At 46.2% G+C, this 24,263-nt stretch overlaps 1 protein-coding gene and 1 long non-coding RNA gene across 4 annotated transcripts in view; one reads left to right on the top strand and one right to left on the bottom strand.

Annotated features, from left to right (window-relative positions):
• PIP5K1B (phosphatidylinositol-4-phosphate 5-kinase type 1 beta) overlaps window positions 1–24,263 on the top strand; it is a 290,745-nt gene that overhangs the window by 20,077 nt on the left and 246,405 nt on the right. The window contains exon 2 of one of the 3 annotated variants that reach the window (XM_059411910.1): window positions 16,524–16,682. The exons of the other annotated variants lie outside the window; for them this stretch is intronic. The gene's annotated coding sequence lies outside the window, so the exon portion shown is untranslated. The remainder of the gene's footprint in view (window positions 1–16,523; window positions 16,683–24,263) is intronic. 3 annotated transcript variants of the gene reach the window in all.
• On the bottom strand, window positions 11,924–13,600 carry LOC132025184 (uncharacterized). The gene is made up of 3 exons (XR_009406454.1): window positions 13,402–13,600; window positions 12,958–13,176; window positions 11,924–12,068 (listed from the first exon to the last, which is right to left on the bottom strand). It is a non-coding gene; the product is annotated as an uncharacterized LOC132025184 (long non-coding RNA).

The raw sequence follows: 24,263 nt of genomic DNA, 5'->3' as shown, positions 1-24,263 counted from the left end.
TTTGACATATGATTTGCAAATATCTTCTTGCATTCTGTAGGGCTGCCTCTTTCTTTTGTTGATGGTTTCTGGTGCTGTGGAGAAGCAGCTTTAGCTTGAGGTGGTCCCACTTGTTTGTTTTTGCTTCTGTTGCTTTCACTTGGGGTGTCAAAAAAAAAAAAAAATCATTGCCAAGACCTGTATCTGGGAGCTTTCTGCCTTTGTTTTCTTCTTAGGAGTTTTAGGGTTTGAGGCCTTACATTCAAGTATTTAATCCGTTTTGAGTTAATTTTTGTATGTGGTATAATATAGGAATCCAGTTTCATTCTTCTGCATGTAGCTGTCCAGTTTTCCCAACATCATTTGTTGAAGAGACTGTCCTTCAGTTGTAAATTAATTGACCATATATGCCTGGGTTTATTTTGGAGCACTCTATTCTGTTCCATTGACCTGTGTTTTGTTACGCTGGTAGATACTGTTTTAGTTACAACAGCTTTGTAAGATAGTTTGAAATCAGAAAGAACAATGCTTCCAACTTTTTTCTTTTTTTCTCAGAATTGCTTGGGCTATTCAGTCTTTTATAGTTCTGTACAAATTTTAGTACTGTTCCAGTTTTTTGAAGAATGCCATTGGAATTTTAACAAGGATTACATGGAATCTGTATATTGCTTTGGATAATGTGAACATTTTAACAGTATTCTTACAATCAGTGAGCACAGGGTGTCTTTCCATTTATTTGTATCTTCTTCAGTTTCTTTAATTAATGTCTTGCAGTTTTCAGTATAGAGGTCTTTCATCTCCTTGGTTAAATTTATTCCTAAGTGTTTTTTTTTTTTCTTTTTAAAAAACATTTATAAGTGGGATTGTTTTCTTAAACTCTCTTTCTTATAACTCATTATTAGTGTACAGAAATTGGATCTTGGGGCTCCTGGGTGGCTCTGTTAGTTAAGCTACTGCCTTCGGCTCAGGTCATGATCTCAGGGTCCTGGGATCGAGCCCCACAGCACGCTCCCTGCTCTGTTGGAGTCTGCTTCTCCCTCTCCCTCTGCTTGCCACTTTCCCTGCTTGTTTTCTCTCTATATATGTCAAGTAAATAAATAAAACCCTAAAAAAGAAATTGTATCTTGACTTTGTGTGTTGACTTTGCATTTTGCATTTTAATTCATGTATTAGCTCTAATGGGTTTTGATGGACTCTTCAGAGTTTTCTTTATATAATACTATGTCATCTGCAAAGAGTGACAACCTTTACTTCTTTCTTTGCAATTTGGATGTCTTAGGTTTCTTTTTCTCGCCAAATTGCTGTGGTTAGGGCTTCCAATACTATGTAGAATGAAAGTGGTGGGAGTCTGTATCCTTGTCTCCTTCCTGATCTTAGAACAAAGTCTTTCAGCTTTTCATTGTTCAGTATGTTAGCTGTGGGCTCGTTATATATGGCCTTTATTATATGGAGGTCTCTAATCTCTAAACCCACTTTCAAAGTTTTTAATCTGAATAGATGCTCAATTTTGTCAAATGCTTTTTCTGATTTCTGCATCTATTGAGATGATGATATAATTTTTATCTTTCATTTTGTTAATATGGTATATCATAGTGACTGATGTATGGATGTTGAACCATCCTCGCATCCCTGCAAAAAATCCCACGTGATCGTGGTATAGCATCTTTTTAATGTATTGTTCAAATGGGTTTGCTGGGTTTTCTTTTTTCTTTTCTTTCTTTCTTTTTTTTTTTTTTTTTTAAGACCTTTGCATCTATATTCATCAGGAATATTGGCTTGTAATTTTATTCAGTTTTTTAGGTTGTCCAGTTTGTTAGCATAAGATTGTCTTTCATAGTTTCTTTGGATCTTTTATATTTCTGTTATCATTGGTAATGATATCTCCTTTTGTTTCTGATTTTTAAAAAAATGGTTATTGAAGAGCCAGAGTAAATCCTTAATTTCTGTCATCTAAAACAAAGTATATTTTGGTTTACTTCCAAGAGATGGTAAAACCTTCAGTCTAATTAATCTTCCAAAATATAAAGGAAGATAAAATCTCAACATAGTTGTTTTAGGAAGTTAGATTAAAACTGGTAAAATAAGAATTTTTAAAACACCTATGAAATGAAATAGAGAAAATATACCTACACGCACACAAGGTTGGTGTCCATAATATATAAGGCATAGATAGAATGATGTTACAACTAGTTTTTATTTGGATAAATGGCTAAAGGTTAAATAGTATCATTTTTACACATGAGAAAGACCGGTATGTGCAAAAAGAACCAAACATGGTGATGATGAAAGAAATCCAACCTAAGGTAAACTGAGATTAAAGAAAAATAATAATAACTAACATGGTAAGTTACAGTGTTGGTGTGACCATGTAGAATGGGAAATAATTGCAGATGATTGGTAGCATTCAAATTAGTACGTCTTTCCTGAAGGGGCAACAAAATTATTTAACAGAATCATTGTAACAAACGTAACCTTTGATTCAGTAATTTCTCTTGGCAGGGGAAAAAAGTAGGAAAAACAAATCTTGTTAGAACAGTGTTACTTTTAATAATGAAAGAATACATTGTTATCTAACACTGGGGGATTAGACAAACTGTAATAGCTCATAATAATACACTATTATTTACTGATAAAATACTATGGAAAAGTCTATGGAAAATAGGTACAAAAAAAGATAAAATACTCTAAAAGATGATTTACAATCAAGTATGCTGATAAGCATGAAAAAGCAGAGAGCAGTTTCGTACAATCTGCTTTGGTGATTTTGTTTACTGTTTTATTGTGTGTATTTGGTGGCAGATGAATATGATATACAGACTATGAGAATATAATTCAGGATGAATTATATGAGAATATAACACAGGATGTTATAAGATGGAGAAAATAATATGCAGGGTCAATAAGATTTGGAGCACCTGATACCAGTAGCCAGAAACTGGGACACCAGTGACAATCCCTCCTCTGCTTTCCATAAAGGTGAGGATAGGGCAATTGAAGAAATACTCCACAAGACTAATTGGGACTAGTATCAGTTCATAAAAAGTGAGCCATATCAGGAGATGAGATTTACTTTTGGATTAAAAAATCTCTTAAGGGGAGCCTGGGTGGCTCAGTGGGTTAAGCTTCTGCCTTCAGCTCAGGTCATGATCTCAGGGTCCTGGGATGGAGCCCCGCATCGGGCTCTCTGCTCAGTGGGGAGTCTGCTTCCCCTCACCCGCCTGTCTCCCTGCCTACTTGTGATCTCTCTCTCTGTCAAATAAATAAATAAAATCTTTTAAAAACAATCTCTCAAAAGCAGGTTTTAGATCTGTTATAATAGTCCATATCCAATTACATTTTTAAATTCTGTACATCAAGAGCAATTCTTAAACAATTATTTGTTCCTCAATTCTTTCTCAATTCTTAAACAGTTATTGTGCTTTTAAGTACAATGATAGACAACGAAACCCGAGGAAAGCAGATTATTTCAGGAAGCCCACAGGAGTCACTGGAATGGAGTTTGACCTGGACTGTGTTGAGAAATAAAACTCTTGAGCTTGTCATATCAGGTGTATTGGAACTAACAAAAAATGCCAAGGATTTTAGTGGGTGCTTAAAATGGGTCCTACTATATACCACACGCACACACACACAGTACACATACAGATCAGTAGAAGGTAAATAGGTAAAGGGATCGTGAATTTCCTGATTGTCCGGAATTTACAGTGTTGCTTCAATAGATCTCCTTTGTTCATGAGAATTATCCCTGAGAGGGGGTGAGACTCGGCCACTTCCTTTACAGTCTTAGTTAGAAGCTACTCCTCCTTACTTGTTCTTCAATCATTAACAGGTGAACAGATAGAACAGATACTACTTCCATGGCCATCACAATTAAGGAAAGTTACCTTTAGCCCAAGTCTATGGACCCTTCAAAATATGTGCAATAATTTAGTTTCAAGGGTCATGTGTCAGGTATGAGTGCCACTTGCTTTAGAACCTTCGAGGCTGTTCTCCACTAACTCTTGACGTCTGAAAGTTGCAGTGTTTCAGTTTAGCATTGGTTTTATGAGTATCCATCTGTTCTACCTGTAGGATTTCTTTTTTTTTTTTTTTAAAGATTTTATTTATTTATTTGACAGAGATTACAAGTAGGCCAGAGAGGCATTCAGAGAGAGGAGGAAGCAGGCTCCCTGCTGAGCAGAGAGCCCGATGTGGGGCTCGATCCCAGGACCCTGGGATCATGACCTGAGCCGAAGGCAGAGGCTTTAACCCACTGAGCCACCCAGGCGCCCCACCTGTAGGATTTCTGATCCTTCCTCTGTCTGGATGGGATGGGTCCGTTTTGCAGGGGAAAGTGAGGAGAGGTTTGGACCTGACATTGGGTTATATCCAGTGCACAAGGGTCAAAGATGAGCCAACTCCTTTGTCTTCCCACCAAAGAACAGCCTGTAAAACGAGGTTATTGGGAAAATAAGCTGAAATAAGGGAGTATGGGCCGTAGGAGCTAGGTAAATACTACTTTGTTTCACTCTTTTTTTTTAAGATTTTATTTATTTATTTGACAGAGAGAAATCACAAGTAGATGTGGGGCAGGCAGAGAGAGAGAGGAGGCAGCAGGCTCGCCGGTGAGCAGAGAGCCCGATGCGGGACTCGATCCCAGGACCCTGGGATCATGACCTGAGCCGAAGGCAGCAGCTTAAACCACTGAGCCACCCAGGCGCCCCTTTGTTTCACTCTTCATGTGCTTTTTATAACAGATCTTAAGCTGAGGGCAAAGAGGATAACATTGAGGGGGGTGGGGAGGAAGGAATGAGTGGGTTTTGCCCTCAAGGAATTTACAATAGATTAGGGGAGATGGGCACTGTGCGTTAGGGAAGATAATGTAGCTGGAAGAATGGTGGCAACAATGCTGAGCATGGGGTGGGGGAGGCGTTGGGGTCAAGGAGGCCTCCGGGCTCCAGAGTAAGCCTTGGAGGTTGCACATCTGCCGGTTGTTCTTTCCAGATCTCTCCAGATCAGAAGATGGGCTGGTGCTGCGGGCTCACCATCCCGCGAAATCGCTTCGTGACAGAGCCACACTTCAGAAAGCGCTAACGTGTTAGAATTGTGCTCTTTGCCTTTGCAAATGGCCTCTTCTCCGCGGTATTTCTGGAAGCGTTTCATAATAAACAGATTGCAGCCCTTTCTACAATGTGTGCAAGAAGGCCAGGAAAGGAGCGAGCCGGCTTCCAGCAACTTCCAGCAACTTCCGGCAACTTCCGGCAACTTCCGGCTCGCCCTTGGGTTCCAGGCCTCCTGTGCTTCCCCCACTGCTCTCTTAGTGGGGCCTCTGTGAACCTGTGCAAGGGGGAGTTGCTTCTAGAAACTCTTGAAATCTTTCCCATGACCCCACAATAAAAAGTGAGTGAGGGAGATAACATTTTCTTCATACTTCTCTTATGGACTTAGCACTCTTCAGTGTGTATTTTCGGTTCTTTTGCAGGCGTGTCTGGTTTCTAAGTTCTGCCTGGAATTGTAAGTTCCTTGAGGGAAGAAGGGTCTCTTGTTCCTTTTCTAATCAATACAGCTTTGTCCACAGCAATTCTCTTGACTCCAGAATCATGCTGGCAGGCTGAGTTACGGGGGTCACTTCTGTCCATTTGTTGCATGGTGGGGTTCAAGAGCATCTGAAACCAGACCTTGGGCTTTGGGCATATTCGGGATTCACTGGAGATTGATTGAGTTCCTTACCATTTCTCATGGAGGCTCTGCAGGTGTACTCCCTTCAGTCCACCTACGATCCGTGATAATGTGTGTCTCCTTTCTCATTCATAATTCTTCAGAAACTCGGAACTAGGTCCACCTCCTGTTTGAGAAAAGGACATCCGCAGAGGAGGTGTTGGTCTCGAGGCTGACAGCTCAACCAGACGGTTGGGTCTGGTAAACGGGATAGTGGGGGCCTAAAGAAAAGAATGAACACATCTAGCAGATCTAGGAAGGTCAGTGTTGCTCCTGGGCAAAGCTCTGAAGTTGCAGCTGACACGGAGAGAGACATCAAGAGCACAGCTGAGTAGAGAGTTTCGCTGGCTCCTTTGGCCAAGCCTGGTGGTGAGTCTGGGTTGTGTAGAGCGGGCGTTAGCAGCAACGGCTGCCTCGGGGTGCAGATGCTCTTGGCGCCCACGGTCTGGGGGTGCTGCTGGTGACAATGCTAGAGAAATGGGAGCCATGCCCCAGCTCTGATGCTTTGCAACTGCTGAGGAGGTCAACCCCTTCTTCCTTGTCCTAGAAAGGAAGGTGTTTCATTTAGGTGTAGGCCACAAGGTGACCGTAAATACTCATGTACCTGTGTAATTCAATTAATGCTAGCTTATTTTTAGAAATCATCTAAGAAGCTGATCATCCAACCACAAAATTGCCAGTGGGAAATGAGAAGCAGATGGCGGAAGAGAACCTTGCTCTATGGGGGACGCGCTCATGCGGTATGGTGCCGCGTGCCGGGCCATACCTTTTCTCTGCCAGGCTTCCTCAAAGTGGATGAGCTGGCCTGGAGTTGCAGTCTAAGCTTACAGACGGGCTTATCCTATTTTTCTCTATTAGTTCAGCTTGTGTCCATCCGTCGTTCTAACTGGTCAACGTATGGAGAATGATGGCTAACCGCAGTGCTTCCTCGAGAACTTTTTATCTTCCTTGAGTCCTGTTGTCCATGCTGTACACAACCTTGGTGTGACTCTGAGGTCTTGGGGAGAACACCTGAATAAAAATTTTCTCAATCAGTTTGGGGCCCTTAGACGAAGAGTTTTTAATTTTCCTTCTGAGATCACCACTTGTTAAAATCCCTACACTCTGCGAGGGATCTTTGAACTGGGAGAGTTCAGGGAGGCAGTGGGACTTTTTGTGGTAATTAAGAGTAAGGATTTTGCTTCACATACTGTCTCTTTAACTTCCATGTGACCCCGGGAAAGCCGCTCAACTGTTTCACTCCTCAGTGTTTTCAGCTATAAAATGGGGGTAATTATGTGCCTACCTCAATGAGTTGTTGTAAGAAGAGATCTGTGAGAGGCGTCTATGGGAGGCACTCAAATATGTGCTCATGTTTAATGGACAGGTAGAATGATCGGGGTGCCAGGGTTATGCAGAAAAGTAGATGAGTTCATCCCATTAAGGAACTTATGGTGGAGTCGGGGAGATAAGCTGATGAAACACAACCAGCGGGGCTGGGAATGCAAAATAATACGGGGCTTCTGAGAGTTTGGAGATGAGAAAGATGACTCTTGCGTGGGAGGCATGCACAAGGACTGCAGCTAGAATAAACAAGAGACTGGGAAAATGTTTCAGATGGGCGGGAAGGACTGCGAGATGAGAGGCTCAGAGCTACGCCCAACATACATCTCTGTGGCTTGTTTAAGAACTTGGTCGGTGAGGACTGGTGGGTAGCAGGCAGGTGAGTCCAGAATGTGTCAAGTACATTGGATAGAGAAGATCTTAGTCCTTTTCTTCTCTCTCTGTATATTTTTAATATGGTGACTGATGTTGCTCCCTTGGCTTCCTGTTCAAATGCCCCGAGACACACGGATGGGAATGTCTCTGTGGTCTTTGGAAGGCAAGAGGAGAAGCAGGATTGATGTGCAAGGAAGAACATCCCTATCTACAAGCCACGATCTGTTGGAGAGACCATTCTACAGAGCATTTGTTGAGGTTGAAAGGGCGAGTGGAGAAAGCCCATTGGTTTGATTGTTGTGGGAACCTTCTGCTAACCAGACAGATGGAGGCCAAGGCTTGTGGTACTTTGTGGAACACTTTCTGGAAGAAGCAACAGTCAATGATGTCTCAGCTTCTGCTGGGTGGCTGACTGACCTGAAAATAAAGCCCAATATCTTTTGGGCTTTTGGGGTCACTTTGCAGAACACAATCAAGGAAGCTGCCATTTTGGACTTAACCATCGACCACTCGGGAAGAATTACTGCATGACGTGGAAGCGGGAGGAACCTTCGAAGACCATGTGGATGACCTGTTGGAATTATTTTTAACAAACATTTTAGAACTTTTTTAGATTGAGAGCCTTCCCGAGCTATAATACAGAGTGGGAAGCACTCATTTTCCTTGATCATTATCTTACGTTAGCGTGGTACGTTCGTCCCAATTCATGAACCAACATCTGTCTGTCATTACTGCCTGAAGTCCATACTTCATTCACATTTGCTGGTTTTCCCTACTGCCTCCCCCCCTTTGTCACATCTAAGATACCATGTTGCATTTAGTTGTCATTTCTCCCTAGGTTCCTAGTAATTGTGACGGTTTCTCAGATTGTCCTTGTGTTTGATGACCTTGACCGTTTTGAGAATTACGGTCCGGTGTGTTACAGGATGTCCCTCAGCGGGGCTTCGTTGGATGTTTTCTCATGATTAGATTGGGGTGATGTGTTTCAGGGAAATAACGTGCGGCCCTCCTCACACCGTATCAAGATTACGTATGCTATGACCATGACGTCACTGCTGATGTTGATCTTGCTTACCCGAGTGAAGCGATGTTCTGTGAGATTTCTCCGCTAGAGAGTTACCGTTTCATTCCTCCCCATTCCCAGACTGTGCTCTTTGGAAGAAAGTCACTGTGTGCAGCCCACACTTAAAAAGTAGGGAGTTACAGTCCTCTTCCTTGAAGGAGGAGTATCTGTAAGAATTGGAGGAATTCTGGTTTGCCTGGCTGGCTTAGTTGATGGAGCTTAAGACTCAATCTTGGAATCAAACTTCAAGCCCCACATTGGGTGTAGAGATAACTTCAAATCTTTAAAAAACACACACAGAATTCTATAGGATTCTTCTGCGTGGGAGATGGTCTGTTCTGCCCCCATTTGTTCATTCGGCCACTCATTTATGTCCCTGTGGACTCCTTTATGGTACACTTTGAGTTATCATGCAACACTGCTTGATTTTCTTGCTCAGAATGTTGGCGCTTGGGCCCCTTTATTTCTAGTCACTCCTTTATTGCTTGACATTCCTCCGTCCCTGTGGAGTTTTGTTTGCTTATTTTCACTGATGCTACAAATGCTACAAATGCTCCGGCTCATCTGGTATATTTCTTATCTTGGAACTTTTGGAATTTGGAACCAAAAAGGAACAACAACAACAAAAAAGTATCTAAGTGTATAGTATGTGTGGTACAACAAAAAAGTATCTAAGTGTATAGTATGTGTGGTACGTTATTTATAGTAATACACACATCCTCACAAAGGGTTCAACCTAGAAGTTAACACAAAACTGTAATGTTACTTTGTGATAAACATATTGTGGAGAGATAAAACACCATGCTGGTGAGGTTGTAGGGAAATAGACATACTCACAGGTCCGATAATGTAACTATGTATTTGGAGAGCAAATACAGGAGATGACCCAGCCCTTTATTCCAGGAAGCCTACCCCTGGATATGGTACTTCAGGCAGAGGGAACAGTGAGTGCAGAAAGTATGAAGGAGTTCCAGGAATAGCAAGTTGGCCGGTGAGGCCAGAGTGGAGTCAGCGAGGAAGAGCAGCAGGTGGGAGGGCCGGAGAAATAGAGCGAGTAGGAGCAGGCACATGCCTGGGCGGGGGGGGGGGGGCCCCCAATACATGGGAGGAGGCCAGTCACAGAGAGTACACAGGAGTGCCTTGCCCTAGAGCCGTGCACTCCCATGGACCTGGGCTTTCTAGGTCCTTGTTGAGGCTTGAGCTTTTTCCTTGAGACAACAGGAGCCTATTGGAGGGTTTTGAGCAGAGGAGTAAGGTCATCTGATTGCATTTTTGAAAAGAACCACTCTGGCTATTCTGAGTGCTAAGAACTTGAGGGCAGAAGCAGGGGGACCAGTTCTGAGGTCTTTTAATCTCTTGGCATATTTTTATTTGTTCCTGTGACTCTTGATCTGTTTGTATGTGTATGGTATAAGGCAGTAACTGTTGCACGTACTGTTTTCCCATCTGCACCTGTTAGTATTTTAGTTGCTTCGCAGTCCTCTATTTTATCGTTTTTGGTGGTTATCTCTTAGTGTATCAACTCCATATTGCTGCTGTGAAGATTTACCATAAATTTAGTGACTTAAAAGGACAGAAGTTTATTATTTTATGGCTCTGGAAGTCAGAATTCCTAAAATTGAGGTGTTAGTCCAGCGGGGTCCCTTCTGAAACCTCTAGGAAGGAATTTTTTCTTGCCCTTTCCAGTTTCTAGAGGCTTCCATGTACTTTGACGTAGGACCCCTTCCTCTGGCTTTAAAGCCAGTAGCATGTCAACCTCAAGTCTCCTCTCTGTCTCTAACCTCTGTTTCTGCTTTGTCCCCATTGGGCCAACTTGGATAATCCAGGACAGTCTCCCATTTCTCAAAACCCTTAACTTAATCATGTCTACAAAGTTCCTTTTGCCACATAAAGCAGCATGTTCCCAGCTCCTGGGCATTAGGACTTGGACCCCTTTGGGAGGGGACATTATTGGACCTACCACAGTCAGTGTTTTGTAGTTCAATTAAGATTCCCCTTGTTGGATATTTTAAACTGTCTCCAGTTTGGGGCTTTGGGGATATTCCCAAAAGACCTACTTGTATACTTGAACCTTCTTTTATTTCAGATTTGTTTCAAAACGTGTCCCTTAAGATAAAAATCCCAGTGTAGGTTTCTTGGTTTCCAGAGGGCATACACGTCTTAGGTATTTGACCTCCAGATACACAGTCACATTGTCTTAAGTCCCGTGGGTATGTCTGTTTCCCTCCCGACTCACCAGCGTGGTTCCTAAAGGTGTGTTTCCGTGGCTTGCTACAAGAGGACATGTCACAGTGGCATTAATTTCTTCACTGTCCAGGTTGAACTTTTCTGGCGTACGTGCAGGTGCGTGGTAGAGTGTGGACAGTGTGTGGTATGTTTTTTTGTATTTTGAAAATAGTGTTTTAGTTTGTTTTGCTTTTTGAGCTGCTCTCTGGAGCTAGAAGAGTAGAGACAGAGACAGACTTGCATAAGAGCATAAGGCTGACATTAAATACATGACATATACAGAACTACTTGGCTTTCAGTTCCCCAGCAGAGAGAATAATGATCTTCAAAGTGAAAAAGGGATTAATGAAGAGGAATGTAGAAGACAATGAAATAATATGTAGGTAACGGAATGAGGTCACATCGCTAGGACATACTTGGTCGTATCTAAGGGTATTGAAGGAGTTAAGAGACCGCACCTCTGAGCCACTGCCAGTGACCTTTGAATAAATCTTGGAAAGTGGAAAACATTACAGAAGACCAGAACCATGTACATGTTGTTCTGTGCAACTTTTGAAAGAGCTGAATTCATTCAATATGTGGAATGTTCCCTTGCAAAAATTCTGAATGACCATCGTGTAAGTGATTTAAAACCCACAGAAGAGATGGCATTGATCCCCAGAAATCAGCATAAATTTACTGTCACCGATCATCACGTCGCCTTTTTAGATGAGTGTTCTAGGTTGGTAGAGGAAGAGAGAGCCATAGACTTGGAAGCCTTCGACAGAAACCTCTCACGTGTCTCCTTATGCACAGAATAGCAGTTGGAGGATAGCAGAACAATCCAGAACATTCACAGCCGAGTCTGTTCATATGCCATAGCACAGTTAATGATTGTGTAACAGCTTGGAAAGAAGCACACCCCACCCACCCCACCCCTCATGTAAGAAGGATCCTTAGGACTTGGGTGAAAATTGTAAGAAGTCCTATATTTTATGTGGCTGATGATACGAAGCTGAATGGACTAGCTAAGCCTATAGAATAAATATTCATGCCATGAAATAAGTATTTTCCAGCTATGAAAATGGGCCCAAACCATATATTTAACAGAAATAATGAGAATTTTTTAAAACCAAGGTTGCTTTGAGAAATGAAACTGTTGTTGATTGTCCTCCTGTTATGGTGTTGCTGAATTTCCTTCAGTTAAAAATAACAATACTATTTATCTAGTGAGAACAGTTGTTTCGAGTTTAATTCCTGTATGGTGGGAGAATGCGGGGGGCTACGTAGGGTTGAGAGGAGAGCGTGCGATCATGTACAAACCGCCTGAATGACAGGAGAGGATCTGGGTCCGGCATCGCTGTAAGCTTAGTTCTCATCCTGGGCAAGCTGTCAGCATAGCCTTTCTGACTGTGAGGGTTCTTATCTGGAAGTTGGGGGAGAAAACGGGGTGGAGGTGAGGTTAATCATTCTGTCCCATTCCCGCCTTCCTGTTCTCATCAGATATTTATAAGTTTGTCCTCTTGTTCCTCAGTTCGCTGGCCAAATTTCTAGACTAGATGGAACCTTCCAGATTTCTCTGGATTCAACAGACCATGATAGGCCCTCTGTGAAAAGGGCTCCATTTTCTTTTAATCTGCAAGTTCTTTCAGCTCTCCCTCCTTCGGGGTCTTGTGAAACCCCTTCTTTTCCCCTTAATCCAAGGTTAATTAGGCATGGCCTTGGGGCCCTTTTGCTCAACTGACCAAGACCAACATCTCTTCTTGTTGAGGGTTCCAGCCCATCCCTTGGGATTTCAGAATGAGATGGAGCCTCTCTTTGACCAGCCAGAAAGTTCTCCACGGGTTTGCCTAAGGGGGCCTTGCCCTCAGCACCTGCCTCCCCCATCAGGCTACCCCAGATCATCTGGTCAACATGAGCTCTTGGTCACTGTCTCGTCTTATGGCTCCATCTCGGGCACCACCATTTCTTTTTTTTTTTTTTTTAAGATTTTATTTATTTATTTGTAAGAGAGAGAGGAGCGAGAGTGAGCACAGGCAGACAGAGTGACAGGCAGAGGCAGAGGGAGAAGCAGACTCCCTGCCAAGCAAGGAGCTGATGTGGGACTTGATCCCAGGACGCTGGGATCATGACCTGAGCTCTGCTCAACCAACTGAGCCACCCAGACGTCCCGGGCACCACCGTTTCGATTCAGTTGTATCCGTAGTGAACATTTAATTTTGAATTTTTAAACTTCCCGTGTGATTTTCCCCCATTTTTATTTTTATGTCATCCGTTCGAAAGGCGTGGAACATACTTCATGTGCCTTCACTTACCCTTGCCTTGTCAAATTTATCGCTATCGCCGGCCGTCACATGTGATCTCGTATTTGTGTTCTTGCTTTTATGGAACGTCGCGGATTGTGCACCTTCATACAGCCTTGCCTTTTGCCTCTCCTGTCTTATTTCCTTAGATTAAATCCTCAGAGTCGAGGTCTGGGATTGAGGGCTCCGTCGATAGGGTTCTTGGCTTCCTGTGGGGCGCTTTTGTTTTGACTGACAGAGCAATGAAAAGAGGCCATTTCAGCACATGAATTCTTTCCTAAAACCTTTAAAATATTTCGGAATTCCACGCTTACATAGGAATATGTACATTTCAGCACCCCCCACCGGGCTTTCGTCAATCCTGAAATCATTCCAGCGGGAGGGCTGGGGCACCCCCTCAGGTCACAGTACTGTCCAGCCTGCTCTTCCCTAAATTTCTCCTTGGGCTTCCCCTACCTTGAATTCTGGCCTGGGTCAGCACTTCTGCATTTTCACAGCTCATTTCAGGCACTCCCAGCTCGGCCCTGCCTCTGCGCGCTCCAGGCTTTGGCGTAAGTTCAGGTTCTAACTCTCAGTTAATTACTGCTCAGTCCAGGCAGCAGGGGGATGGTCCGATCGTCCAGGCTCCCGCTCCCTCTCAGCTCGCCTGCCTTAAGTTCTGCCTCAAGTTCTGCCTCTCGGGTTTGTGGATTATGTGCCTAGTTAGCACATGAGCAGGAAATGAGCTCCTTGCCGTGGCTGCGAGGGGGGGCGTCTCTTTACTTATCTTGGTAACAGGTGTTTCACCTGGGCCTGTCCTCCTCTGCCCCTGTGTCCTTGGAGGCCACCTCCCCACCCCTTGCCTAGAAAGCTCTCCCAGCCCAGCCAGCTGGAGATAAGCAGAGTGAACTAGGAAGCCAGTCCTGTGTGGCCCAAGGCTGTTTTGTGCACGTGGGTATGCATCAGATGTCTGGATTTTCTTCCTTAAGAAGTGCAAGATAGCAGAACCCATCCTCTCGTCAGACTGAGATGCGGCTTTGTTCCTAACAAGGTTCATGTTCACAGAAAGGAAGTACTTAAAGCCTTTTAGATGGGGTGCTTCCACAGAAGGTGTGCAGCCTGTCTACCCTCTGTGCATCTTTGGGGAGGGGTGAATGTTACGTCATTCTAATACAGCACGGCGCCACAGAGCAGAAGTTAAGTGTCTGCTCATGTGTGTAGGTAGCAGCAGTAGAGGACAGAAGAGCCCATTTGTTCTTCTGTAGTCAGAGATGCCTGGCTTAAGATTGGGAGTGTCTTCTGATAGTTTCACCTTGACAGTCTCTCGGGAAGTGGGATTCTTTGCAGTGCGGTGGAAGACCTTTGTAAACCAGACCCGATTCAGTGGCCGTGACAAAGTCAGCAGCGCTCCTTTAGCAACGGACTTGTTTGCATGTCATAAAACGATGATATAATGCCAGGCAAATATTTATTTAGCAAGAAGTGTAGGTGTGCACAGTAAGACTTGGCCTTTCCTTATGGAGTATTTCCTTACGGAGTTCATTCGTCCCTGACTCTAGGACACTGTGATATCATGGGAGGGGCCCAGGCCATAAATGTCACAAGATCTGAGTTCAGGCTATGATTTGGCTCAGTTGTCTACTAGTTGTAAGACTTCAGGTGGGCAAGTCACTTGAGGGTCCAGAGGTGTTTGACCTGCATAATTGGGGGGGATTGGGAAAAATATGGAATTAGGTCATTTCAAAAGACATTTTTGCTTTATGGTATCTAACCAGTACTTTTTTTTAAAAAAAGATTTTATTTATTTGAGAGAGAGAGAGTGAGAAAGAGAGCATGGGCAAGGGGAGGGGCAGAGGGAGAGGAGGTTCCTCACTGAGCAGAGAGCCCGACAGGGCTCCATCCCAGGACCCCATGATCAGGATCCGAGCCGAAGGCAGCCACTTGACCTACTGAGCCACCCAGGTGCCCGTCTAATCAGTGTTCCTAAATGCCATTTCACCTCATTATACAATTACTTGCCCATTTCACCAGACTTGGAAGTACAGAAAATTATTAAGAAAAAATAGATAACCTGTATTTCTATCACACAGCAAAATAGCTATTCATATTTTGAAGTATTTCCATCCAATCTTCATTTTAGACAGGTATAGCTAAGAGGGGTGCCTGGGTGGCCCAGTGGGCCGAGCGTCTGCCTTCAGTTCCGGTCATGATCCTGGGGTCTGGGGATCAAGCCCCCACATCAGGTTTCGCTGCTCAGCAAGGAGCCTGCTTCTCCCTCTCCCTCTGCTCCTTCCCGGGCTTGTGCTCTGTCTCCCTTTCAAATAGATAGATAGATAGATAGATAGATAACTTTTCTGAAAAGCCAGAGGCCTGTGAGAATGTGGGCATAACATAGTGTGTGCATATACACTGGGGTCCTACCATGCATAGGATTGTGTCAGGTGATTTTTGTTTTGCATAACATTGTACCATGAGCATCATCTCGTGTTGTCGGAGCAGTGCTGTGAGGCTTCATGTAAGACTAGATAGCCTTGGTCATTCTGCGGTTTCTTTTGAACTTCCCTATCAGACACCATAGTTTGGGCACTCTCTGAGTTAAACACACTTGGCTTGCAGACATCCCGCATGCGTATGGAGAGCCAGCCTTGGCCAGTCCGAAGAATAAGCAGTAGGAAGACCCCAGAGCCCTCCGTGCCTTCTTGCCGCCCACTGCAGGGGGCCGGGGGGCCAGGGGGGCACAGCCGGGGGTCAGAGTTCGTGTGACAGTGCACGGGACCCATCGGGATCTCAGATGATCTCTTTGTGCATGACCAGGTCAAAGAAGGCCGTTGCAGGGGGAAGGGAGGTTGGAGGGAAGGTTGGTCATCAAGCCTTGCCTTCCTGTGCCCTCCTCCGCCCCACCTCTTGCTGCCTTTGACACCCCTCCCCCACTCCCCCCCCTCTGCGGGGGGGGGGCTGTTGCATTTTGTTCATGCTGCAGATAAAGTCCTTATCGCAGAGTAGCTGGAAGTTTTTTGTGGCTGTTGCTGGGTGTGGGGAGGGGCAGGGTAGGTTTCAAGAAGTTAGAAACGTGTGTGTCGTGTGTGTCGCTTCTTCAGTGAGCTGCTAAGTTGGAAGATAATGGAGTTCAGAAGAACTTGGGAAGGTGAATGGGGACTATTTTAAAGTCTCTTTCTGTTAGTGGGTGGGTGTGTGTGTGTAGTATCTCCACGACATCACCGGTTACATTGGTTTTGGTGGGCTTGCGCACGCCAGGACGTCTGCAGTAGGAAATAGTCCGTTGAGTGGGAACTCAACCAGGTGCTCTCAGAGGCTCCCTCCAGTTCTAAAATTCTGTGATTTATGGCATTGTTTCTATGGGAAGGAGCATTCCAAGTTCCAAACAGCGGAGCTGTGGATCTCCACTCCTTTGAGGTGCGAACACCCACAGGTCAAATCGTCCTTAAAAATGCAGGTGGGTGTATGCCATTCACTGTGTGTGTCGATAATAGTGAGGAAAGTCCTGTGGATTCAGACTGCCCCCCTCAGAGCCTCCACAGGTTCCCTGGTCCTCCTCGCAATGGTTGTGTGAGGTGGGCCATGTTGCCTCCGTTTTACAGGTGGGGAAGCCGAGGCCCGGCAGAGCCAGCACGTGACTGCAGACCTGTCCAACCCCAAGTCTTGTGACCTTTCTTCCCTGGTGTCCGATGTCTCCCAGCCCTGTCCTCGCCAGCCTGCCTTCTCGCTGCTTCGCCCCCAAAGGTCCTTCCACAAGAGAGGTGAACGTTAATTCCTTTCCATAGATCTGTGTTCCTTGTTCTGAGAGACCCGAAATGTTGAACTCTCACGCATGGAGTCATGGACCACGATGGAGCTTTTCCCTCTTTCTCAGTGGGAGTGCTGGGGTCGTGGGCCTGCTCTCAGACTCTGTGGAAAGATGAGCCTGAGGAGAGGGTTTTGTGTCAGATGACACTGAGGTATCCAATTACAAGATTCAAGTAAACATACCACAAATCATCTGTGGGGAATAGAATGGAGTAGTCAGCAGTGGTGGGTAGCAGGCCCCTGTCTCTCTCCCTCTCTCTCTCTCACATATTTAATGGCAGTATTCACATGAATCTAGCTTAAAGTGTGAGCCAGGATATCCATTCATTTGTTCATTTGTTTTTTAGCCATTGATTTTTGAACCCTCTTCTGTACATACATTCCATGCCAGGCCTCAGGGGACACAAAATGAATGAGACACTGTCCCTGCCTTCGGTCTGAGAATCTAGTGGACAGCAGGCTAAGAAACATCTTTTTTTTTTTTTTTTTAATTTTTTAAAGATGGGGAGGGAGAGAGAGAGAGAGAATGAGCACGAGCAGGGGGAAGGGCAGAGGCAGAGGGAGAAGCAGGCTCCAGGCTGAGCAGAGAGCCTGATGCGGGGCTCGATCCCAGGAGATCATGACCTGAGCTGAAGACCAATGCTTCACTGACTGAGCCAGCCACCCAGGCACCCCCAGAAATATCTTTTACCATGAGCTCGGTTTTAAATGTGCTCCTGTAAGAAGTAGGGCTTACGTGTGAAGAAGAATCTGTTCTACCTGGTACGGATTGGGTGAGCGTTACTTCTGGTAACGGAACGTCTCAGCCGGTGTGTGTTCATCGTCAAGGGCCCACGGAGATACAGTCATGCCCCACCCCGGTCTGACTTTACTGCGACCCATATGACAAGGCGAGAATGAATGCAGGGACTTGGGCCCCGTCTCGTGCTTGGTATCCTGGGGTTCGCTGCTGGGTGGGAGTCGGGGCTCTGGGCTTCTCCGCTGGATCCCCGTGGAAGGAATCCTCTTAGGATGACACCTGGGGACCACACTCACGAGGCTTGAAATGGGGGAACTCGGTTGGAGCCTGTTGCAGGAGGATCGGAGCTGAGGGCAGTGGGGGGGGGTCCAGCCCGCGCTGCTGTCATATGGGTCACAGTAAAGTCAGACCGGGGTGGGGCATGACTGTATCTCCGTGGGCCCTTGACGATGAACACACACCGGCTGAGACGTTCCGTTACTAGAAGTAACGCTCACCCAATCCGTACCAGGTAGAAGAGCCACAGGGTATGGGGCCTGCGAGTGTCTGCTGGGGGCAGGAGGTCACTCCCCCGGTCACTGCAGAGGTGGAAGGTCCTCCTTGACTCTGTGAGGGATGGCGGCATCCCGAGGGGAGCCTGGTGTTCAAGGGCAGGCACGGCGGACCTCATTTTGCATCGTCTGTTTCCCACGAACCGCGCTGCTGCGAGGAGGTAACAGGTGTCCTTTGCCTCGGACAGACAGACAGACGTCACAGGACGCCTTCAAAACACAGCCTGGCTCCGGCGCTCGCTCTCCCATTACAAGTTACTCAGCCAGAAAGCCGTTTCCCCGGTTTCTGGAGGAAAACCCATCACGTGAGCATTCCGACGACTCTTGCTTTATAAAGCGTCCCATTTTAATGAGCCACATACATAAGTGTCCAGTATCACGTTGTCGTCATTGGAGCTCCTGACTTCATTCTCGTGGCTCTTAGAAGCCTGCTTGGGGGATTCCTCGGAGATGGCCTCACCCTGTCCTCGGGCACCTCTTGCCTCCAGCCGCCTTGGTTTGGCTGCTCGTTGCTCCTGCTGTCTCCGTCTCTGGAAAAAGACCACTGGCCCATTTGTTGTGTCTGCTGAGTCCCATTGCTGTCCCCCTGGACCTTGGCTGGCCGAGCCTGACAGAGCCCCATACACAGGCTCTTGGCGTGACTCCAAGTCTGGGCCATGGCAGAGACTGCCGCATCCTTTGTCCCCTCGCATTCAGGGATCGCGGTGTAATCCCAGTGGCGGTTCTGTGTCCTTTGGCTTGTCGGTCAGCGTTCAGCCGGCCGTCACCAGCTAGCTGGTGGTGTCTCCCGCACGATGGGGTCTCGTGGTCCCCAGCCGACCCCTGTGAAGCCCCTCCCTGGGCTGCAGAGGGTCCGGCAGGGACTCCCACCTCTTCCCTAGTCTTCTGCTCTAGGACGAGACTGCAGGTGACCTGATTCAGTCATTCCTCCTGTTAGCCTCCAGAGGCCTGACACGTTTGCACCCTCACTGTGGGTGGGGTCCAAATCAGTGACTTGGCCAAATCAGTATCCAGGCCTGGCACTTCGCTTTGAATCAGATACCTAGTCTTATCTTACGGGCTTAGTGGACATGTCCGTGTTAACCATCCTGGGATACTTTTTTGGGAAGCAGTGCTTATCCTACGCCCTACTCTGGTAGGTTCACAAGACACACACCATAAAAGAGGGTTCCAGGTGTCCTGCCTTCCTTGCTCTAGCCTCTTCCTCTCCTGACCTTCCTGCCGCAGGGCCTGTGCTCACGCCGAATCTCCCCGCCGAGAGCTCGCTGCCAGCTCCCTGTTCCTTCTTTGCAATGCTGGCTCCCTCTGAGCTTTCAGGATGCCCCCAGAAAAGACCACCACCTAAGTAGATCACCCCTTAAGTCCCTGCCTCTGCATTCTCCTCTTTATTTCCTTCCTAGCACATAGTATGGAAGATACCTTTTCAAAATACAAATTACATGGACTATTAAGGATCTCTCTCTCTCTCCCATCAGGTTGTAAGCCCCATGAAGGAAAAGCCCTGCCTGTTCTGTTCAGCAACATGTTCCTAATTGGTGCCCACTAAATATTTGTTGAGTAAATGAATGAAGGCATGAATGAAAAAGTCAACATTGTTTAAGCTCTGATTTCCCAAATGGATCTCTGCTTTCACAGGAACGCTCATCTTCGGGGGGGTGGGGCGTGGTCACATGGGACGCTCGGGTAGAGTTTAGGCAGTATGGAGAAGAGCCTTAACTTCTGGGGTATACTTTTCTGGTCATTATTACCCCCCGCCACCCCCCTACCAACTCTCACTTCAGTCCCCTTGGTTTAAGGCTAGCAGAGTAGGGCCATCACCTCATTTTACAGATAAGTACACCAAGGAGGAGAAGTTAGGTGTGGGCTCCCTAACTTAATGGCCAGCATGGCCCAGAGCTCTGCACTCCCAGCTCCATCCTGGGCTGCTCCTCTTCTGTCTCCTCTGCTGTCCCTCTTGTCCCAGCTGTCCTCTGCCCTCAGAGCAGGCCCACAGCAGCTTAGCCTTGGTGTGGGATGAAGAGTCCAGAGCCCGTCTCGCATGGCACAGAGCAAGAGCGTTTTTTTTGCAGTTGCAGCAGCAGGAGAACAGTGTATCCCTGTCCTTGACCTGCATGGCTGGAAGTTCATGGCTGATGGGAAGGTCTTCCTCCCCGGGGAGAAGCAGAAGCCGGATTTTGAAGGAAGGTGGCAGGCTTGAACTAGGTTGGGCGGTTGCCTTCTCTTTCCTCCTTTACCCCTGTCACTCCATAGACCTTCCTCACCCCACCCCAAGTCCAAGAACCTCACATTCTTCCTTTGACATGTTTTCCTCCGTTTGAGGCCCCTCGGGGCAGCCCAGACTCTCTGGGGCGCTGACCTGTGCATAGACTTGCTTCAGGAGGAGAGAGTCTTATCTCCTGGGTACACATTCTTCTGGTGTGTCCTATCTGGTTATTATCCAATCGAAACCGCAGCTGTTGACAGTCGGTTCCGTAATTACTGTGTGTTGATCATACAGTAACAGACCATCAGTTTCACTGGTTAGTGGTGACTGCGACATCTTCAGAGTGTTCTCTGCAACATGGCAGCATTTCTCCTGATGCTGGCTTTTGGATGGTGATCACTATTTACACGACTGGTAATGTCTTACATTTGACATGTGCTCCAGAGTCAACCGAACATTTTCATTTTATTCTCTCGTTGGGCTCTTTTATGGGAAAAGGCAAGTCGGCACCTTATTTTAGGAGCACAGGAGGTAAAGTGTGGATTCGGGATATCGCCCGACTGTAAGGTCAGCATGATATAACTTTTTTTTTTTTTTTTAATTTTTTATTTTTTTATAAACATATATTTTTTTCCCCAGGGGTACAGGTCTGTGAATCACCAGGTTTACACACTTCACAGCACTCACCAAATCACATACCCTCCCCAATGTCCATAATCCCACCCCCTTCTCCCAAACCCCCTCCCCCCGGCAACCCTCAGTTTGTTTTGTGAGATTAAGAGTCACTTATGGTTTGTCTCCCTCCCAATCCCATCTTGTTTTATTTATTCTTCTTCTACCCACTTAAGCCTCCATGTTGCATCACCACTTCCTCATATCAGGGAGATCATATGATAGTTGTCTTTCTCTGCTTGACTTATTTCGCTAAGCATGATACGCTCTAGTTCCATCCATGTTGTTGCAAATGGCAAGATTTCATTTCTTTTGATGGCTGCATAGTATTCCATTGTGTATATATACCACATCTTCTTGATCCATTCATCTGTTGATGGACATCTAGGTTCTTTCCATAGTTTGGCTATTGTGGACATTGCTGCTATAAACATTCGGGTGCATGTGTCCCTTTGGATCACTACATTTGTATCTTTAGGGTAAATACCCAATAGTGCAATTGCTGGGTCTCCTCAAAATGTTGAAGATATAACTTTTTTTTTTAAGATTTTATTTAATTTGACAGATCACAAGTAGGCAGAGAGGCAGGCAGAGAGAGATGGGGAAGCAGGCTCCCTGCTGAGCAGAGAGCCCAATGTGGGGCTCAATCCCAGGACCTTTGAGGTCAGGACCTGAACCGAAGGCAGAGGCTTAACCCTCTGAGCCACCCAGGTGCCCCCCCCCCTTTTTTAACAGCAAGTATTTCGTAGTTTCTTGGCGAAAGTTAAAAAATGAATATGGACTTTTTTGACTCCAGTTCCTTAAGCCTCCTTGTCAAAGCCCAACAAAGAGAGAGTAGCAGAAGATGGATTCCGTCCAGGGTCACGTAAAATAAATCCAGATTTGTCCGCCAGGATCGGAGCTCCAGGGTCGGAACCAGAATATGGTTGCCTATTACATTGTAAAGAAGTGGTTTGTCTGCTCCAAGGTCGCTTGCTTTAGCATAGAGGCCTCTACTTATTCTTACTTTCATTGACGTGAAATTCACACAACCTCCGTTTCACCATTGCAAAGTGAAAAAAAAGTGGCAGCCTCCACCATCTAATTCTGAAACATTTCCATCACTCCAAAATAAAACCACCTGTCTCTAAGCAGTCACTCCCTAGAACCTGTTCCCCGTAGCCCTGGGCAGCTAATCTGCTTTTTGTTTCTGTGGATTGGACTGTCCTGGGTATTTCATAGAAAGGGAATCACACAATGTATCCTTTGGGTTTGGCTTCTTTTGCTTAGCATATGTTTTCAAGGCTCACCCATGTGGTAGCAGGTGTCAGTATTTCCTTCTGGCTGCAGACCCAGTATTTTTTTTTAAAGATTTTATTTATTTATTTGACAGAGATCACAAGCAGGCAGAGAGGTAGGCAGAGAGAGAAGGGGAAGCAGGTTCCCCACTGAGCAGAGAGCCCGATGCGGGGCTCGATCCCAGGACCCTGGGATCATGACCTGAGCCGAAGGCAGAGGCTTTAACCCACTAAGCCACCCTGGTGCCCCGAAACCCAGTATTTTTAATGTCAGAAACTCCTGGGGTTATGAAAGCTTTGGCACTTGACCCACCTACAGACCTACCCTCTTCACTGGCCATACCTTCCTCTCTTAGGAAGCTTGAGGCTTCAGTCCGTTATAATGTACAAATCCTAAAGGTCCTTGTTCAGTTAAAGCTGTAGTCTGTTGCATATTACTTAGGACTCCAGAAGAAAGCCATAGCCTGTTCTATACAAGGATTACAACTAATATTTTGGAAAGAAGACCCCTCCTTGGAAACAAGAAAGGTTCATTAGAGTATGTCAAGAGAATAAATGGATGCAAATATTGCCAAGAATCTCTCATCATGGACATGTGGGATTTCATGGTTTTTACTGGAAGAGCTTAAAAGCCCATGTGGGTATTTCTTGACCCCCCTCCCTCGGTGGGGACCTGTTGGCTTAAGGTCTGTTCTTCAGCCTTTGAAGGTGGTGTGTTATAAAGAGAATGAGCTTCAGAGGTGGACACAGCTGGGTTCAAGTCCCACCTCCACCGAGTGTTAGACATGGGTCCTTGGGCACGTGACATAAAGTGCCCTCTTGGAAGTGATGTTATCTACTCGTGGCAGGCTGAAAAATCGCTCTCCAGAAATAGCCATTTCCTAATCCCTGGAACCTGTGTTACGTATTTGGTGTGGGGGGGGGGGGGGGCTTTGGCGGAGGGGGCCTACCGGGAATCACAGAGGAGCTCATACCAGAGGCTGGGGGTGGGGGGCGACACCTGGAGACAAGTGTGCATGGTTGGTACATAGACACAGAGAGGAGAAGGTTGTGAGAAGGTGGAGGTAGAAAGTGAAATGATGTGGCCACCAGCCAAGGAGTGCCAGTGCCGGAAACATCTAGAAGCTGGAAAAAGCAAGGGCTGACTTCTCCCATAGAACCTGCCGAGGGAGCATGGCGCCGCTGACGCTTCGGTTTCAGCCCTGGTAATCCTGGTTTTGGACTTCCGGACTCCAGAGGGGTGAAGGAATACATTTGTGTCGTTTGACGCCACCGAGTCTGTCATCATGTGTGCAGTGTTTCAGGAAACACGTGCACTTCAGCTGTGCCCTGAGCTTTCCTCCCTTCTGTCCTCCTGTTAGAGACAGCGTTTCTCAGACTTCGCATCCACGGGTTAGAAGTGGTAGCTCCCGAGCCGTGTTTCTCAACCTGGTCACTGTTGACATCCGGGGCCAGATACTTCGTTGTGGGGCTATCCTTTGCCTTGTAGGATGTTCTGAAGCATCTCTACCCAACTAGATGCTAGAAGCACCTTCTTTCCAGTTGTGATAACAAGAAAAGTCTCCGGACATTGCCAGATACCGCCCGGGGCAGAGAACCACTAACCTAGGTTCGATCCCTGCAGTACCACTCCAGAGCTGTGTGTTCCCAAGTAGGTTAGACAACCTCTCTGAGCCTCAGTTTCATTATCTCGACAATAATAATGGTACCTACATCACAGGGTGGTCACGGAGGTATTGTCGTGATGTACACAAAGATCTGAAAAGAGTGCCGCGTACCTAGGAGAGTGTTGAATGAAGGAAAGCCCTTATTAACCCATGCTCTGCCACACTAGTTTATTATGCTATTTTGTGTCGTTTCCATGATAGAAACGACATGGGTCTTTAAAACCTTTCCCAAACAGTAGCTTGTCTGATAAAGCTCAGTGTTTGCAATGAAACATCCTTCTTTCGTGACCTGCCCCTTCTGTCCCCCGGCCCCCCAACGCTGCGCCTGAGAGTTGGGGAATCCTGGCTTGGCTTGCATGCTTGGATTGCCTGGTCTGCCGAGCTCACTCACTGAACTCTTCGGATAATCCCCTGGCTGAGCTGTAA

This window comes from Mustela nigripes, chromosome 9 (assembly GCF_022355385.1).
Source record: "Mustela nigripes isolate SB6536 chromosome 9, MUSNIG.SB6536, whole genome shotgun sequence".
Lineage (NCBI taxonomy): Eukaryota > Metazoa > Chordata > Mammalia > Carnivora > Mustelidae > Mustela > Mustela nigripes.
This window is presented reverse-complemented; position numbering and strand designations above follow the sequence as displayed.